This window comes from Hesperophylax consimilis, chromosome 3 (genome assembly GCF_061612785.1).
Source record: "Hesperophylax consimilis isolate HC1 chromosome 3, BYU_Hcon_1.0, whole genome shotgun sequence".
In the NCBI taxonomy this organism is placed as follows: Eukaryota; Metazoa; Arthropoda; class Insecta; order Trichoptera; family Limnephilidae; genus Hesperophylax; species Hesperophylax consimilis.
In genome coordinates, this window is record NC_142838.1 from 561618 (window position 1) to 581663 (window position 20046).

The 20046-nt window shown below is 38.1% G+C and overlaps 3 non-coding genes across 3 annotated transcripts; all 3 read left to right on the forward strand.

Annotated features, from left to right (window-relative positions):
* Positions 1–914: 914 nt before the first annotated feature.
* LOC149424799 (5S ribosomal RNA) lies at positions 915–1033 on the forward strand. Its single transcript, XR_016305752.1, has one exon. It is a non-coding gene; the product is annotated as a 5S ribosomal RNA (ribosomal RNA).
* Positions 1034–1356: 323 nt separating this feature from the next.
* LOC149424800 (5S ribosomal RNA) lies at positions 1357–1475 on the forward strand. The gene has a single exon (XR_016305763.1). It is a non-coding gene; the product is annotated as a 5S ribosomal RNA (ribosomal RNA).
* A 323-nt stretch (positions 1476–1798) lies between these two features.
* Positions 1799–1917, forward strand: LOC149424801 (5S ribosomal RNA). Its single transcript, XR_016305701.1, has one exon. It is a non-coding gene; the product is annotated as a 5S ribosomal RNA (ribosomal RNA).
* The last annotated feature ends 18129 nt before the right edge of the window (positions 1918–20046 follow it).

Below are 20046 nucleotides of genomic sequence, written 5' to 3' on the forward strand. Positions count from 1 at the left end.
CCAAAAAAAAAAAAAAAAATTTAATTTAATAAAATGGATTCCCAAGGATTCATCAATCTGGCGAGAAACGCGGTTGAGGCCCTCACTGAATTAATAATTGACCCAACAAGCAAATTAAACAAAGATCAAATTGCAAAAATGGTACCAAAAACAAATGCTATTCTCGGAACCATTGCTCAAATGGCTGCCAAAATGGCAGCACTCGAGGGTAAGCTGTCAGCTTTTAAAGCATTATCCAATAAACCTAACTCAGTAGTATCTACTTGTGAAGCAGCCGACGAACTTGAAGAAAGAAAAAAAAGAGCAAATAATCTAATAATCATAAATATTCCTGAAAGCTCTAAGCTCAACCAAATAGAAAAAATGGGTGTGTCAAGCCTACGCAAGACAGAAGTGAAACTTCTAGTATTCTTCTCTCTCTCTCTTTTCATTTCATTCTCTCTTTTTTTCTGTCTATTGACATATTTATAAGTAGCATGTGATAAAAAAAATTAAAAGTTATAAAAAAAGAAAAAAAAAATTAGTTAAAGCGGGGATCGAACCTCGGTTCTTCACGACCACAGTCGTGCGCTCTGCCTGTAGACAGCGAAGATGAGTTAGGAGAGTGAGTTAAACTAGGTATATAATATTAGCTAGGCTCCTATAGCGAAATGATCCCGTTTTTTCGTCACGGTCATGAGTCGGTTTTACTCCGGTCCTCGAAATTGCATGACGCGCGTAAAGAAGTTTCACTTCAAAAAATTCCTGCAAAGTTATGGATGTAATTACGATCTTTTTCAAGCGCGTATGTAATGATTATTTTTATCAACGTCGCATACACCTTGCTAATGTTTTCAGTATTATTAGGGCTTTTTTATACTAATTTTCATATATTTATTGGCAGGTAGAGTAGAAATTAATATTGTTTAGCGTTTGCCAACGACCATACCATGTTGAACACACCGGTTCTCGTCCGATCACCGAAGTTAAGCAACATTGGGCGCGGTCAGTACTTGGATGGGTGACCGCTTGGGAACACCGCGTGCCGTTGGCCCATTTTTTATGGTAATTTCATGTTTTTTTTTATTTTTTTATCGTTACTATCATTAATAATATCATAAAATTCTTTAACTTTTCAAGTATGCTACAGGCCTAAAATATTACTTAGTGGATTGATATTATGGTCAACCATTGAAAAAAAAAATTCCTGCAAAGTTATGGATGTAATTACGATCTTTTTCAAGCGCGTATGTAATGATTATTTTTATCAACGTCGCACACACCTTGCTAATGTTTTCAGTATTATTAGGGCTTTTTTATACTAATTTTCATATATTTATTGGCAGGTAGAATAGAAATTAATATTGTTTAGCGTTTGCCAACGACCATACCATGTTGAACACACCGGTTCTCGTCCGATCACCGAAGTTAAGCAACATTGGGCGCGGTCAGTACTTGGATGGGTGACCGCTTGGGAACACCGCGTGCCGTTGGCCCATTTTTTATGGTAATTTCATGTTTTTTTTTATTTTTTTATCGTTACTATCATTAATAATATCATAAAATTCTTTAACTTTTCAAGTATGCTACAGGCCTAAAATATTACTTAGTGGATTGATATTATGGTCAACCATTGAAAAAAAAAATTCCTGCAAAGTTATGGATGTAATTACGATCTTTTTCAAGCGCGTATGTAATGATTATTTTTATCAACGTCGCACACACCTTGCTAATGTTTTCAGTATTATTAGGGCTTTTTTATACTAATTTTCATATATTTATTGGCAGGTAGAATAGAAATTAATATTGTTTAGCGTTTGCCAACGACCATACCATGTTGAACACACCGGTTCTCGTCCGATCACCGAAGTTAAGCAACATTGGGCGCGGTCAGTACTTGGATGGGTGACCGCTTGGGAACACCGCGTGCCGTTGGCCCATTTTTTATGGTAATTTTATGTTTTTTTTTATTTTTTTATCGTTAACATCATAAAAAATTTTATATCATTCTTTAACTTTTCAAGTATGCTACAGGCCTAAAATATTACTTAGTGGATTGATATTATGGTCAACCATTGAAAAAAAAAAAGGCGTTAAAAACAAAAAAATAATGTGCGATGGCCGAGAATCGAACTCGGATCAACTGCTTGGAAAGCAACTACGCTGACCATTACACCACCAACGCCAGTTGTCGAGATGAGCTAAGAAGCATTTATATTTTACTTCAAAACTTTGACTAGATCAAATGAACTTTAATCGGTCCCGCATTTTCGTTTCGGTCATGAGTTCGTTTTACTCCGGTCCTCGAAATTGCATGACGCGGGTAAAGAAGTTTCACTTCAAAAATACAAGATGACAAAATACAAATTACAAATATCTTGAATAAGATTGATAGTAACATTGAAATTAACTCTATCAACACTTTACGCCTTGGAGCAGTGAGGCCGGATAAACCTAGGCCCGTTAAGGTTATTCTAAAGAACTCCACTGAAGCAATAAATATCCTCAGGAGAAAGAACTTTTATCTGACCAACTCCACTGTTAAAATCTTTTCCGACCAAACACCGAACCAACGAAAATTCTTGTTGGACCTCCGCCAAGAATTGGAAACTCGGATAAAGGGAGGAGAAGTTGGGTTAACAATAAAATATATGAATAACAAGCCCACAATAATAAGGTCAACTTCAAAAAACTCAAACACATCATCGGATACGGCCAAAATATCCGAGGCTGCCGTACCAAACTCATAGAGCTACAAACTACTCTTCCACTACTCCAACACATTGAAGTTTTTCTTCTTACCGAAACTTGGCTTGATCCTGATATTCACACCGAGGAACTTGGATTTTCATCTTACAACACCTACCGCCTTGACAGAAATCCAGCCACTAGTACTAAAACCAGAGGAGGAGGAGTTCTTATATCCGTTACAAAATTACTGCCATCCACTCGATTAATTTGTAAACATCTGGACGTGGAACAGGTATTCGTTTTACTAAAAACTAAATCAGGCAAAATTCTACTGGGATGTGTCTACATTCCTCCTGGATCCAATATCACAGTCTACAGAAACCACATAGATGACCTCGAAACCTTTAAAAATAAATACCCTGATGCCAGAACAATTTTATTTGGTGACTATAATACCCCTTGCATTGATTGGATGAATAAGGACTCTTATCACAACTTAAGCCTACCAGAAAATGCCCGCGAAATAATAGATATGACGAACTTACTCTCTCTACATCAAGTCAATCAAGTCTACAATACCAATAATCGGCTGCTGGATTTAGTATTCTGCAGTGATACCTCAGTCCATATCGCAAAATCAGTTGACGAGCTTCTCCCCCTAGACTGCCACCACCCCGCCCTAAGCATAACCATCACTACTAATAACTCACCAGATGACACAACTGTTCTTCCTAACCTAACTTATAATTTCTCCAAAGCTGACTATTCTAACATGAATCAATATCTTGCAAATGAAGACTGGTCATTTCTTCACCATAATAATACTATTAACTATAATCTTGAATTATTTTACAAAATTATTAATAAGGCCATTGAAAGCTTTGTACCACTTTCACACTTCAAGGAAGCGAAGTTCCCAAAATGGTTCAGTGGCGAGCTAATAAACCTAGTTATCTGTAAAAAAATTGCACACAAAAACTTTAAAGAATCAAACTCTCTTATCGACTACAAGATATTTCACAACTATAGAACTCAATGTAAAAAACTATCAAGAAATTCATATTTCAATTATATAAATGGAATCGAAAACTCTATACCTTCTAATATACAAAACTTTTTCACTCACGTTAACTCTCTTAGAAAAAACAAACAAGGTTTACCCCTTTCAATGCACTTCAAAGAAAAGAGTAGTACTGACATGAATGTAAAAGTTAACTATTTTGCTGATTATTTTAAAAGCGTCTATGACGAAGATATCCCAGACAATTATATACCACCTTCGTCGCTTAACGAGAGCATACATATCCCTGCCATACACATCAACATAAACGATGTTATAAGTAAAATCAAATCCTTAGACAAAAACAAAAAGGCTGGACCTGATAATGTACATCCCAATATCCTGATAAATTGTATTACTTCACTGGCTGAGCCGATTTTTCTATTGTTTAATCAATCCCTTGACACAGGGTGCTTCCCTGATATTTGGAAACGTTGTTATCTAACTCCTATATTTAAAAAGGGTAATAAAAGTGATGTTACTAACTATAGACCAATATGTAAGCTATCTGTAATTCCTAAACTTTTTGAAAAACTATTACTTGATAAAATTTCACCATGTATTAACCATCTCATTGTTCCTAATCAACACGGATTTTTGTCAGGTAGATCAACTCTGACAAATCTCTCGTTATATGAAAACTATATATCAAACGCATTAGCTAACAGAACTCAAGTCGATTCCATATATACGGACTTTATCAAGGCCTTTGACAAAGTATGCCATAAAATTCTCCTGATCAAACTACGTAAGCTCGGTATTGGCGGAAAACTTTTAGAATGGTTTGCTAGCTATCTAACTAATAGAGTTTTACTTGTAAAAATCAATTTGTTCATTTCCAATCAATTTATAGCTACCAGTGGTGTACCACAGGGGTCTCATTTAGGCCCAATATTATTTTTACTGTTCATAAATGATATTGTAAATATATTTGATGAAGATATTAATACGTTACTTTTCGCAGATGATTTAAAAATATTTAAAGTAATCAAAAGTGCTGAAGATTGTATCTGTCTACAAAATAATTTGAACAGGTTAATTAATTGGTGTTCTCTTAACAAACTTCATCTGAACATAAATAAGTGTTATTCAATTAAATTTTACAGAATAAATCAACCAATTATTCATTCATATAAACTCAATAACTCAATCCTTACCTCTGTCGAAGAAATTAATGACCTGGGGATAACTTTCGACTCTAAATTAAACTTCATATCGCATATAAATAATATTAATAATAAAGGAATGAAAATGCTAGGCTTCATTCTTCGAAATTCCAGAGGTTTCAAGAATATTTCAACATTAAAAATTTTGTATACATCCCTGGTTCGTAGTCAAGTCGAATATAACTCCTCGATCTGGTCCCCCCACTACAAATTACATTCAGATTCAATCGAAAAAATTCAACATAAATTCCTAAGACACATTAATTTTAAACTCGGTATTCCCATTGAAAATATAAATTATAATTACTTGATGAAAAATCTAAATTTATTAAAACTCTCAGATCGAAGAATTATATCCGACTTAATATTTATGTTCAAAATTGTAAATGGTAGTATAGACAGTCCTGATTTAATTAACCTCATTGAATTTCATATACCCACGAGAGCTACTCGTTCTAAAATTTTGTTTAAATGCAACAATATCAGGACTGAGTATTCCAAACACTCGCTTGTACCTAGGTTGCATGAAGTTAGTAATAGATACGCAGATGTGGCAGATCTATTTAACTGCACGCAAGGTAGGTACAAGAGGGCTATGCTATCAAATCTTTTCAATCAATATTAATTTAATCTAATTCTACCTTATTTGCACTATACAAACTTATGTACTTGTATCTCTTGTTTACTTACTTACCTACTTACTCTCTAATGTCATTTCACAATCAAATGCCACATGTATTTGTAATTCTTTTTTTTAAATATTTTAACTGTGACATGTTATCATTGTTTATGGTATATTTATACCGTTGATATTAAATAAATAAATAAATAAATAAATAAAAGAAGAAAATTAGTTTGCGTATTCGTTTGGCCGTATTTTTAATGTGCGCTCTCCAGGTCAAAGAGTCATCTATTAAAATACCCAGACGTTTGACTAATTCCACCTTTTCAAGGTCTTGGCATGCGCATGGGTGAGGTATTTGTGTTCCTGGGGAACACTTCGTCATTTAAATGTACTTTTATGTTTACTCACTGTTTTTTCACTGTTAGGTTTGCCTCTTTTATTTAATGTCTAGAGGTTGCATTCTCGCCATTTTGATACTTTTACTAGACCTGTTTCAGATTTTGATTTTATCTCCTCCCATGTCTCTCCTTTGGAAATTAAAATTGTATCATCGGCAAATGATATAATTTTTCCATTTTCTAGGTCTATTTTGCATAGTTCGTTTATATACGCAAGACAAAGTATTGGTCCAAGGGGTACTCCGAATAATTTTTTTCCGTGTTAATTGACTTAATTTTCCATCGTTCTTTACCAATTGAGTTTTTTCCGAGAGGTAGTCATCAAACAATGCGAGTGGGATTTTTTATTTTATTTTTTTTATGTGACACCTCACAAGAGTGTCCCTGCCTGTGCAGTGTACAGACAGGGGAACTATGTCACCACCCGGTTGGGCGGCGTTGTGAGGCGGAATAAGGTAGGGGCTGTAGGAAGGGATTTGTTAATGCGGGCCTTGAAGAGGCTCGGATTATAGGAGGGAGGAAAAACAGATGCCGGTAGCTCGTTCCACATACGAGCCTACTTACACAAAAACGAGTCGTAAAAACGGCCTGTTCTCATGAAGCCAACGTCAACCGTGAACGGGTGTTCAGTTCGTGTCCGTCGAGTTTTGCGCACGTGCACCGGTGCATCAGGAATCAATTCTGCTAGCTCCTTGGAGCAGGCTCCATTGAAATACCTGTAGAACAGACACAGCATGCCTACATTGCGTCTATGCATTAGAGAAGGCAATCGGTCTGTTAACAACGGATTGTCAATCAGACGGATCGCTCTCCTTTGCACAGATTCAAGCAGGTTTATTAAGTATTTTGGGGCACCAGCCCAAAGGTGGCTCCCAAATTCAATAGTTGGGCGGACTTGAGACTTGTACAGGGTCAGCAGCTGGTCACTGTTGAAGAATCTCCTAGCCCTGTACAAGACGCCCAACTTTTTGGAGGCCTGATTTACTCGGGCTTCTATGGATCCCCGATACTTGAGCTGGTCTGATATAGTAACTCCAAGCATTTCAATAGAGTCTTTATTGGGGAGAGTGCTCCCATCAAATTGCACCAGACAGTCATTGATCTCCCTCTTTGCCGAAATCAGACACGCTTGGGTTTTTGAGACGTTGAAACTGACCAAGTTGGCCTTACCCCAGGCACGAACCATCTCGAGGTGGTGGTCAATTTTTTGCTTCAAAACTTCCCGAGCTGTTCGGACATCATACGTGGAAGGGGGCCTGTCAAAAGGGTAACCCTCGTGAACGGTGCTGTCATCAGCGTAGCAGTGAATTGGTGCACATTTCTACGAGATCGTTGATGTGCATTAAAAACAGCGTCGGAGACAGCACAGATCCTTGTTGCACCCCCGCATTGATTTGGTGCGGTGAGGAAGAAGAGCCGTCAACCACGGTTTGAATTGTTCTTCCCCTCAGAAAGTCCGCAATCCAACTATGTAGGGTTGGGTGGGTGGATCCCATACGATGGTAACTTCCCGATAAGCGCCCGGTGCCAGACTCTGTCAAAGGCTTTGGAGATATCCAACCCAACGGTTTGAGTTTCACCAAAACGTTCCATGTACCGCCCCCAAATATGCGTCACATATCCGAGTAGATCGCCACACGATCGGTTTTGACGAAATCCATATTGCCGATCGCTAAGGATATTGTTATTCTCGAGATATGTGAGCAATTTGTTGCTAACCACCCTTTCTAATACCTTCGAGAGTATGGAAGTGATGGCTATGGGGCGGTAGTTAGAAGGGTCGGAGCGGTCCCCTTTTTTTGGGATTGGGTGGACTATTGCCTTTTTCCAAAGATCTGGCACCTTTCCTCTTTTGAGAGAGAGCCTAAATAATTTCGCGAGCACTGGAGTCATTTCTGCAGAACACCTCTTGAGGACCAAGGCAGGTATTCCGTCCGGCCCACTGGCTTTGTCGACTTTCAGCTCGTTCAAGACTCGGAGAACCTCTCTGTTCCGGATCTTCGGTTCTTCCATTTGAAAACCGCAGTGCGGAATGGAAGGGGGAGTCTCTCCGTTATCTTGAAGAGTTGAGTTTTCCGCGAAAATTTTGCCTAATAATTCAGCTTTCTCGCGGGCCGAGTTAGCCAGCCGACCATCAGGCTTGGCCAGAGGTGGGAAAGTGGTTCTGCAGAAATTTCTTCCGATCGAGCTAGCGAGTGACCAGAAAGCACGGCTACCTGTGGGGCAGTCAGCCAGCTTTTTCACAATTCTCTGGTCGTGATCGCTCTTAGCTCTATTAAGAACTCTCTTACAATCCCTTGCCCGTTTTCGGTATTCCGAAAGGTTATTCATGGAGCTAATCTTCCGGAGTGCATTAAAAGCCGTATTTTTGAGTCTGACAGCTTCAGCACAGCGATGGTCAAACCATGGTTTTGTGCCCGCTCCAGAGAATTTGACGGAGAAGGGAATGTAGCAATCCATTGCTGATGTGATTACTTCTCCTATCTCGCGTGCACAAATTGATGGGTCCTCGGAGCTAAAGCATACAGTACTCCAAGGAAAGGCGCCGAAGAAAGACCGCATGCCGTCCCATTTTGCTACCCTGTAGTGCCATACCTTCCTCTTTACATGTTTGTCGGGTTGACGGTTCATGGAGGATGGGACAGAGGTGGTAATCAGGCAGTGGTCAGAGGATCCTAAGGGCGCTGTCACCTCCACTCTGTACCCGAGTGGCTCACTAGTGAGAAACAAATCGAGTAGGTTGGCTCGATGTGATGGGATGTCTGATATTCTGGTCGGAGATTCTACGAGTTGGCTTAGTCCATGGATAAGAGCAAAGAATTCCGCTGATCTGCCGGCAGAGTTCGTTGGGCCCGAGAACTTCAGCCATTGTTCATTATGAACATTGAAGTCCCCCAGGATCACAAACTCGGCCGATGGGTAACGGGGCAAGAGAATATCTACAGTGTCACTTAAGTATTTAAACAATTCAACAGTGTCTGATTCGGCAAGGTTTGGTGAGCGATATAGGCACGCATAAATTCTCATCATACCGGTGAGATCCACACGTACCCATAACACTTCGTGATTTGCGCTCTCGATATTTGCGAGACGAGCGCAGCTGATGTCAGCACGGCTGTAAAGGCAAACACCTCCTTTTGGCCTGAAAAGGCTTCCCAGATGATATCTTGGGCAGTTCAGATAGGAGGTATCTGGGGGCTCGGCAATCTGTGTTTCCGTAAGAAAGAGGAGATGGGGATTTTGTGAGAGAAGGTGGTGGTGGATGGGAGTTAGGTTGGTGTGCAGACCGCGAATGTTAGCGAAATTCACCTTCATCCTCGATCCACACTGAGGACTCCTACTGTTCGCTGTCGCTGAGTTTATATTGATTGGTTGTGAGTTCGTAGTTTTTAAGTTTGTTTTATTTGTTTGTGGGATTTAGGATGGGTTGGGAAGGATTAGGTTGAAAATTTTGGTTGGGGAGTTGGAGAGTGGAGCAACTGGATACACCAAATGTAAGGTATGTTCTTCTGACTGCGGTTCCAGGCAATGGGCAGGAGAGTCCGGCTGTGGAGGTCACCCAGTGCGCCCCAAACGCTGGATGCTGGGTCCTAACCGGTCACGAACCGGCACAACATCAGCGGCAGGGTTTTTTCGCTGGCTGATGGGGCAGCCCACCCTTGGTCGTGAGCCCAAGGGTCGGGCCCCTGTACTATCCAGCGGCCCGGACAGCGATAACCAGTTTACTGGATCTCCCTCAACCGGCCTCTCCCAGCCCGGCCCGCCCCGCAGTAAGTAGGCCGACCCATTCATCAGTGTGATCCAGAACGCACAACCCTCCATGAGCCCGGGCCCCCCTGCTAAGTCACCAAACGTAGCGAACCACTTCAGGTGACCTGTGGCAGAGGTGTTGGTAACCCAGAGTATGGTTCCCGGGGCGGCGGTACCCATTGACCACCTCCCAAATTCATATGCCAAATTCATTCAGGGATGCCTCTCACACCCATCATTTTTAATTTCCTTAATCGATTTTTCGTGAAATTGAGTCAAACGCTTTCTGTAAATCTAGAAAAACGCATTTTTTACCTGCTTCTAAATTCTTCGTCAGATATTCTGTTATATCTGTTATCGCATTTTCAGTAGATTTTTTCTTTTGGAACCCAAATTGTTGTGGTGAGATTAGTTTGTACTTATTAAAGAAATTCATTAATCTTACTTTGACAAGCTTTTCCAGAATTTTAGATAGAATGCTTAATAGAGAGATCGGCCTGTAATTACTAGGAGAAGACGGATATAGGACAAACAATTGCTTTTTTGAGGCAATTTGGGAATACTCCAGTTTACATGCTCAGATTACAAATGTGTATTAGCGGTGTTATTATACCTTCTTTGCATTTCTTTATGACATTTGCAGTGTTTCCATCTATTCCAGGTGCTGAGTTGGGTTTCAGTTCAGAGATGATCCTATTAATTTCTTCATTGTTTGTTGGTAGAAGGAAAAGAGAATTTTGTTGGCTTCTTCCTGCTCTGTGGTTCAAAGTTAGCTGTTTTTCTGTTGTTTTCATCTTATTTAGGGACGTATTGGAAAGTGTTTGTCCTATTGTTGCAAAGTATTTGTTAAGAGTGTTAACTGTTAAGTCTATTTATACCAGAGTCGGCGTTATTTGTTGAGATTTGCTCCGTTTTGATTTGCGAGATGTCTGTGATTTTATTCGGGGCTATGTTAGCAATTTCTTTAATTACTTTCCAAATTTTCTTTGGGTTTTATGAGTTATTTTCGATTTTCCTTTTGTAATATTCCTCTTTTACACAGTGAATAGTTTTTTTTTCACATATTTCTATAAGATTTTTAAGATAATTAAATTTATGGTCTCGTCTTGTGGACGTGTTTTACATTGCATGTGCATCTTATCTCGTTTCTTAATACATTTTCTTAAGCCATGGTTGTAATGCTTTGTTTTTTTTTTGTTTTATGATTCCATATTTTTTTATTGTATTTTGAAGAGTTTGAACAAAAAATTGCAAGATTTGCGTCTGATGATGTCAATATTGATGTACAGTTTTGTTTCACATGTCTTCATTAATTTTTTCAAAATTTAGGAGAGTTTCGATATTTTTTTTTTTATTTTCCCTGACAACTTTCGTCTGCAAGGCCAGCATTATGGGGAAATGTGTTAGAATTATATAACAAAATTAATATGTGTAACTAGCTCCATCTATGATGTATCTATAAACTAAATAAACGTCTGTCGATTTCCACCAACCTTGGAGTTTTATTAGGTTATGGGCCCAGAGCGATAACTCGCGTTAAATCAGCGTTAAATCAAAGTTTTCCTGCGTAAAATACTATTTAGTTGGACAATCAGTGACCAGTATATCATATACTCTTTAAAAACAGTGTAAATCGCCGCAATAATAACTGTTTTTCTGATCGACAATCTGTTACCGCGTTCTCGGTGTGCGTTTATTTCAACATGGCGGGAAGTTACATAGTGAATGTACCTAAATTGAAGGGACGTGAAAATTATGATGAGTGGGCGTTTGCAGCTGAACATTTTTTGATGTTGGATGGTGTGGATATTCACAAGCAAGAATCATCTGTTTGTACAAGTCTGGATGATAAAAAGGCAAAAGCTAAACTTATTATGACGATTGATTCTTCAATTTATGTTCACATCAAAAATGAGCAAACAGTACAAGATGTATGGAAGCGTTTGAAGGCCCTATATGATGATTGTGGCTTCACTCGTCGCATCAGTCTACTTCGTCAGCTAATATCTATTCGACTAGAAGACTCCGAGTCAATGGGTGCCTATATAACGCAAATGGTTGATACCGCACAGAAACTTAAAGGTACCGGAAAGATGTAAATTTTTTTTTTTTTTTTTTTTTTTTTGTTACATACATGGTTTTAAAATACAAATTATGTTTTTTACATACATATTAAAAAAAGAAAGAAACAATGCGAATTACAGAAAAGTATATGTACACATGCACATATGTATACATATATAGTGTATTACACACCATACATAACATACACACACAATACACGTACACACACACGAGTTCATAAACAGCATATACATAAAAATAATAATATGCATAAATGTATGATAGCAAAAAAATCCCACATAGGCATCGCCAGTTCGTGGGTATACTTGTGTTTCTTTAAGGCAGTTCAGTTAAAATTACTCTAAATATACATATTTTATCTTTGTAGAAAATTGAAAAGAAAAGAATGAAAATATTTATAGTAAAATCATTATTTACTGTATTTACGGGATTAAATGTGAAAAATAAAAGTTAATAAGGATTTGTTAAAAGTTAATAGAGATTAAGATCAGATGTTACAGCAGGTAAATATTAATATCTATGGTATTTATCCAAGACTTTATTACATTTTTATGTTTCCTGTAGGATGATATATTTTCACATTTGATTTCTGTATTGGTATAGAGTGCATTATAAATTTTTGGTGTAATAAAATAAGCATGTCTTTGCGCAAGCCTTGTTTTGCACAGTGGAACTTTAAATACATTATTTACCAACAATTATTAAAATAAAAGTGATGATATTATAAAATATCCATACCAACAGTTAATAGGGAGTCTTATGTACTTATCTGTGTTGACAAGACCAGACATTGCTTACAGCGTAAGTTACCTAAGTCAGTATAATAGCTGTTATAATGAAACTCATTGGAAACATTTAAAAAGATTGTTAAAATATCTACAAAAAACCAAAAGCTATGCTTTAGTTTATAAGAAAAGTGATTATTCTTTACATGGTTTTGTAGATGCTGATTGGGCATCATGTACCTTAGATAGAAGGTGGTTCTGCTTCATAATGTCAGGATGTGTTATATCTTATGAATCTAGAAAGCAAAGAACAGTTGCCTTGTCTAGTACTGAAGCAGAATATATGGCTCTATCCGAAGCTTGCAAAGAGGCTATTTACTTAAATAACTTATTATCTGATATGATAGAAATACATAAAAATACACCGGTATGTTTATATAGTGACAGTCAAAGTTCTATTAATTTGTCTGTTAATCCACTGTTTCATAAACGCACCAAGCACATTGATGCACGACATCACTTTGTCAGAGAATGTGTATTTGATAATAAAGTTAAGCTTGAATATGTGTCAACTTCCAATATGCCAGCTGACTTGTTAACAAAAAGTCTTTGTTCGAGTAAACATCAAAATTTTTTAAATTCAATGGGCATATCGGAAATTTAAATCCATTTTCATAATATTGTTTTGTTAGAATGGTATTTAGTTTATTTTGTTACGAGAGGGTGTTAGAATTATATAACAAAATTAATATGTGTAACTAGCTCCATCTATGATGTATCTATAAACTAAATAAACGTCAGTCGATTTCCACCAACCTTGGAGTTTTATTAAAATGATCTGTGATAGCTGTATTGCAGACAAAAGTATTAATTTGTTTACGAGATCTTACCATAATGTGGTCTAGGCAGGAATTTTCCCGTATTGGTAGGAGAATTGCACTTTTCAGGACTTTCTCCGCCATAAGTATATTGTAGTCTACAGTATTTGAATGGTTTTCGTTCAGCATATCTATATTAATATCTCCTGTTACAATAACATTTTGAACGTGATTTACTTCTGAGAGTACTGAATTAAAGAACTTAAAAATGTCGACACTTTTCTGAAAGATGGTGAACGGTATAAGGCTACAATATTTATACCATTTCCTATTTTTATTAATAAGCAATTTCCTTCTGCAAACTTAGGCTCTTCAACAACGATTTTTAGTTTTTCCAAAACGTAAATGATAACTCCATCATTTTGAGTATAATTACTTTCAGTGTGAGAAACTTTATGATTAGGAATTTCTTTTGGTTGGTGTGTTTCTTTTAGCCAGCACTCTTTAGAATAATCACATCAAAACTAACTTGAATCCTCTGAAGTAATACAATAAAGTCATTTAAATTGCGGTTTATACTTCGGATATTTAAAACTAGCATTTTTTTCTTTGAATACGTTACAACACTGTTCTGGACTTTCAAACGACATAGAATTTCCATATTTCAATTTGGCTTCAATTTCCTCATTTAGATCTTCGAGTCCCTTATTTTCCATAGTAAGTTCTTTGCTGGGCTCTCTCTTCCGTTTTTTGTCGAAAAGGGCAATGTCTACCTGGTTGTTAATGTCTATTTGGTTTATGCGAATAAAAAACTTTTTTTGGTAGAAATTTTACTGCAATTTCAACACTTTGTTGCTGAATCATCGTCCTTTTTCGGCACACCATCGATTTGTGGTCGCTGGCGCAGTGGATACATCTGTATTTTATAACATTGCAGTTGGAAGAGGAATGCCCGAATCCCATACACTTGAAGCACTGAACTAGTGATGAGGAATCCTCCACGTGCACCCTCATGTACTTGATTTTGATACGGCCGAAACTGAGTAATGCTTTTCTTATTGCACTGTCGACTAGTAGTACTATATTCCTTAATTGATCATTTCAATTTTTTGTGGTTCGAAGGATCTTCATACAGTCTTCTGGTTTCCGGTATTGGATTATTTCATAGATAAGATCATTTTGCTGAATGATCATATGGAGGATTTCACTGTCTTAATATTCATTTGCAACTCCTCATTCACTGTAGCATTCTCCTCATGCACATTCGGATCACTGTAGGTCGGAGCAGCTGGCCGTTTTGAGCTTTTAGAGATCCTTTATTTGCTTTTGAAATTTCTGCCAGTATTTTTACCGTTTCTGTCTTTTTAGGGCACGTAATAATGACCTTGTTATTTTTGGCCTTCGACAGTCCACTGACTGAGCCCTGAGGACTGCTGGCTTGATAATATCCTTTATTGTTGATGTAATGGATTCCGACGTCGCTCCTAGCTCTGACGATGAAACTATTAGGGCATGTCTAGTGTCATCTCCTCAATTTGCCGTTGCCAAGGCATAACTGAGTAGGGGTGTCTTTTGAGCGTTGGCACAGGCCTTTATTTCCCTGCAGTGCCTTTCTTCTGTCTTTAGTTGAAATTCTGCATTTTCCACTTTTTTTTCAAGTAGTTGGACTTCCAGGGCATGAAGTTGCTGTCCCAAGTTTGCTCCTTTATTTCCAGTAATGATGAATTTATGGGTTCGCGGACTTCTTGGGATATTGTACTCTTGAGAGGTTTAGCTGCTTTCAGTGCCAGAGTAGCAACTTGTACAATGTTCAGGGCTGACTCGGACTAGTTCATATTCTGGGAAGAAATAAATTGGGGGGTTTGAATAGGAGTCACGATCGGTTTCATCTTGAGGGGAAGAGTTTTGTCTTCTTGGGTAGAAAGAAGCGCCGGACTGGATATGGCTGTTGGTGAGGATTTTGCAGTAGCAGCGGTGGTAGAAAAAGCAGAGCTGGTGTAAGTGGAAATTGATGCCATCTTATTGGATTCCCTTCTTTTGTTGTTTATCCATGACCTTTCTACTTTCGGCTCGAGTTTGTCTTGGAGACTAAGCTAGCTCGGGACTGCTACGGCTCCGGATTATCGGTGATTTTGGCGTAGTATCTTTAGTAGTTAGTTCGTAGATTTGTAGGGGGGGTACCCCCAGGGGTTAAAGAATGCTGCTACGGGGAATCTGCCATTTAGAATTTATTGTATTTAATGTCATACATATCACTTGTATTGTGTTTATTGTTAAATGTTATGTTTTGTGTATGTTTTTGTCTGTAGAATAGATAGAGATGATTGGTGGTTTATTTTTTTCTTTTAGATTTTTCTATCGTCAGATCAAAAAGTTTTTTCTGTGGTTTTGTCTGTCAATGGGTAGTCAGTTAACAATAATAGAACGTCTGAAAATGGGAGATTTTAAGGTATTAAAAGGGCAAATGCCCTGTATTGGGGGCCCGAGATAACACTCGATGGTGATTCTACACTTATGATTTACTATTTAAATTTAAGATTGGGTCGAAAAACGAGTTATTTCTGTTAATTTTGGGATACATTTCCAGAGCAACTAGTAACGATGTTTAGCTTAGATAAACTCTAGCATAAGGGAAAATTTGGATTTTTTTATAAACTTTACTTGTAATGATTTTATTATGGTGGGGTGAAATGAAACATAAAACTATACTACAACTTGGGACAGGATTTTTGCCTACCCCTTGCGGAGGATTACTTTAGGTATTTTATGTTTCGTAATTTCTTTCTCGCTGTATATTGAGCGAGAGTGTTAATGGTTGGATTTTCATGTCCGGCTATTTTTGTGAGTGTGAAACAATTAAATCCTATATCAGAGGAATGTTTTTTTCTTTATGGAGAGTTTTAACCCGACCCACTTCGTCGCATTGAACATTAATCGAATGGCTTTGTTTTGCAGGGTTTGTAATTTGTTTAATTGTATGTGAGCTGCGTGTCCCCAAATGGGTGCAGCTAGGGAATGCAATCCCGCGAGAAAATGTCAATCCAGGTATTTGCGGGACTGAACAATCTTAGTCCCGCTGGATCCAGGTATTTACGGAATTCAGCAGAGTGGACTTAGATATCTAATCAATCGTATAATAAAGACCTAATACCTCGATCTACCAACCTTGTTTTTAGACTTTTAAATTTATACCTATAATAAAACAAGTTCTTTGGGACCTTTTAAATGATTAATAAATAGGTATACCTTTAGTTAGACATAGGTAAAGTTTAAGTCATAAATTGGCAATGAATAAGATAAGACATGAATTTACATAACATACCCGCCTCGGAACAGACTTTGTCTAGTGAGGTGGGTAAAAGAAATCTATGTGCACAAATGAAAATAAAATAAACGCCCGGATTGCCGGCACTGAAACTTAACTGAAACTAAAATTTAAATAATAACGTTCACACGATAAACAATATTCTTTTACAATGAGCATCATAAGTTTAATTAAACATTATTTTGGAAATAGCTTCGTAAAAAAGTTAAAGTAATTGTGTCATCTGATAAACGGCTTCTGATATTGGACACAAGGTAGCCAGCTGGTTGGCACAATATTCATTAGCGCATTGTAAGTGAATTAAAGGTATGTGCCTTTTAATCCACCGGACTCGAAGTAATTCAGAGTAAGTGAGGGTAAATCTGTAGTTGCTCTCTTTCAGCTTTAAAAGATCTTGAATAACCATCATTTTAGTGTCTTGCCGTAATTCATAACCATTAATTTGATTGAATTAGACGATGTTGGTAAGTTAAATCCCCCGGCTTTAAAAAGATCTCGCAAATCCGAGGAGGTACAGAAAACTCGGAATAGTAAACCATCTTTAGACACCATTCGTGATACCCTCTTTTAGACGGTATTGTTTTCGCTTGAAAAATGGTCAGTGATTTTATTTGTTGATGGTTGAGGTTCACAATGAGCCGATGTGGAAGACCTGACGTCAATGCAGTTGTAGAAGCTTATCAGTAATCCCGCCAGTCCAGCGGGATCCCGCAAAACTTTCGACCGAGATTAGTCCCGCAAAATGTCTGCGGGATCTCGGTATTTCGGGATCCCGGTATACCGGGATTGCATTCCCTAGGTGCAGCGTATGTAAAGCCCGACTTTATGGTCGTCTTGTAGATTAGTAATTTATTGTCGACTATTTCTACCTAGCATGGGGTTCAGTGCTGATATTGACTTATTGGCTGATTTTATGTATTCATTGATGTGTTTAGCCCACGTTAATTTAGAGTCTAATGTTACTTCGAAGCATTTTATTGATTTTCCCATGGAACCTTTTCCCTAAGAGAGGACGGAACATGCATTCATACATTTATATAACATCTGCAAACATTCTCTCTCGCTTACACTCATCCCTTTTCACGCACACACCATTCACTTCAACGTCATAGATATCTTTCTTCGTTCATCACGTCGCCTCATTTTACCACTAATAATTTATTTATTTGTGTCTTTCTCGGGCGGCTCCAACTTCTTCCACCATTCACTTCAACGTCATAGATCTATTTTTTCGTTCAAATATGCAAATATATAATAATATAATAATGCAAATGTGCAAATATGGTGCGTTAATTCTTCCTCGAGCGTCCCCTTCTTCTACCGTTAACTATTTTATACCATATTGGTACTATTAAAAACACATACATAGGACATTGCCTTTCGAGTCTATATGGCACACACATACGGACATTTCCTTTCGAGTCTATAAGGCACACACATAGGGACATTACCTTTCGAGTCTATAGGGCACACACATACGGACATTTCCTTTCGAGTCTATAGGGCACACACATACGGACATTTCCTTTCGAGTCTATAAGGCACACACATAGGGACATTGCCTTTCGAGTCTATAGGGCACACACATACGGACATTTCCTTTCGAGTCTATAGGGCACACACATACGGACATTTCCTTTCGAGTCTATAAGGCACACACATAGGGACATTGCCTTTCGAGTCTATAGGGCACACACATACGGACATTTCCTTTCGAGCCTATAGGGCACACACATAGGGACATTGCCTTTCGAGTCTATATGGCACACACATAGGGACATTTCCTTTCGAGTCTATAGGGCACACACATACGGACATTTCCTTTCGAGTCTATAAGGCACACACATAGGGACATTACCTTTCGAGTCTATAGGGCACACACATACGGACATTTCCTTTCGAGTCTATAGGGCACACACATACGGATATTTCCTTTCGAGTCTATAAGGCACACACATAGGGACATTGCCTTTCGAGTCTATAGGGCACACACATACGGATATATCCTTTCGAGTCTATAAGGCACACACATAGGGACATTGCCTTTCGAGTCTATAGGGCACACACATACGGACATTTCCTTTCGAGTCTATAGGGCACACACATACGGACATTTCCTTTCGAGTCTATAGGGCACACACATAGGGACATTGCCTTTCGAGTCTATATGGCACACACATAGGGACATTTCCTTTCGAGTCTATAGGGCACACACATACGGACATTTCCTTTCGAGTCTATAAGGCACACACATAGGGACATTGCCTTTCGAGTCTATAGGGCACACACATACGGACATTTCCTTTCGAGTCTATAGGGCACACACATACGGATATTTCCTTTCGAGTCTATAAGGCACACACATAGGGACATTGCCTTTCGAGTCTATAGGGCACACACATATGGATATTTCCTTTTGAGTCTATAAGGCACACACATACGGACATTTCCTTTCGAGTCTATAGGGCACACACATAGGGACATTGCCTTTCGAGTCTATATGGCACACACATAGGGACATTTCCTTTCGAGTCTATAGGGCACACACATACGGACATTTCCTTTCGAGTCTATAAGGCACACACATAGGGACATTGCCTTTCGAGTCTATAGGGCACACACATACGGATATTTCCTTTCGAGTCTATAAGGCACACACATAGGGACATTGCCTTTCGAGTCTATAGGGCACACACATACGGACATTTCCTTTCGAGTCTACAGGGCACACACATGCGGACATTGCCTTTTATTCACATAGATTAACCCTTCGATTAATAATACCGTAACTAGTAACTTTTTCTACAAATCTGTACCTGCTACGGGCAACGGACTCGAATTCAACCGAAATGCTAGTAGATCGTCAGATCCGCAGGGTAATCGACTACCTGCAATATTATTAACAGTAATTTAATTGTTCCATATTTTGATACCCACAAGGCTTCGTCTATTTTTTCCTAATTTAAACCCTTTAAATTACTGCAATACTTAATCAACAAATGCCCAATTACATTAGATTAAAATAGCTCACGTAAATACCGTTTGCAATAATAATTACACCTCATTAATTAACTTAAAAAGCGACACCTGTGACTTTGAAATAAACTACACCAGAACACTTGTCGGTCATTTCAGGTTCTCGTCCATATAAATAACAATTTAGTTCTAATATTCACCAACAGATGCGCAGGAGTACCGCCTAGTAAAAGGTAAATCTAGCGCAATTAAAAACGTCATCTATATATTTCTCCGCTAACTCATTCCGATTCGAAGATAATGCGGTCTGAGCGTGAGCCTAGATTTCTTAAGAGTACAAAATAACTGTAAAATATTTATTTAGTTGTCCTTTTCGATACAGTAAAGTGTGCTTTTAATTTCTATATCTTTCTCAATCTGTGAATATATTACCTACTTTCCGTGGCTC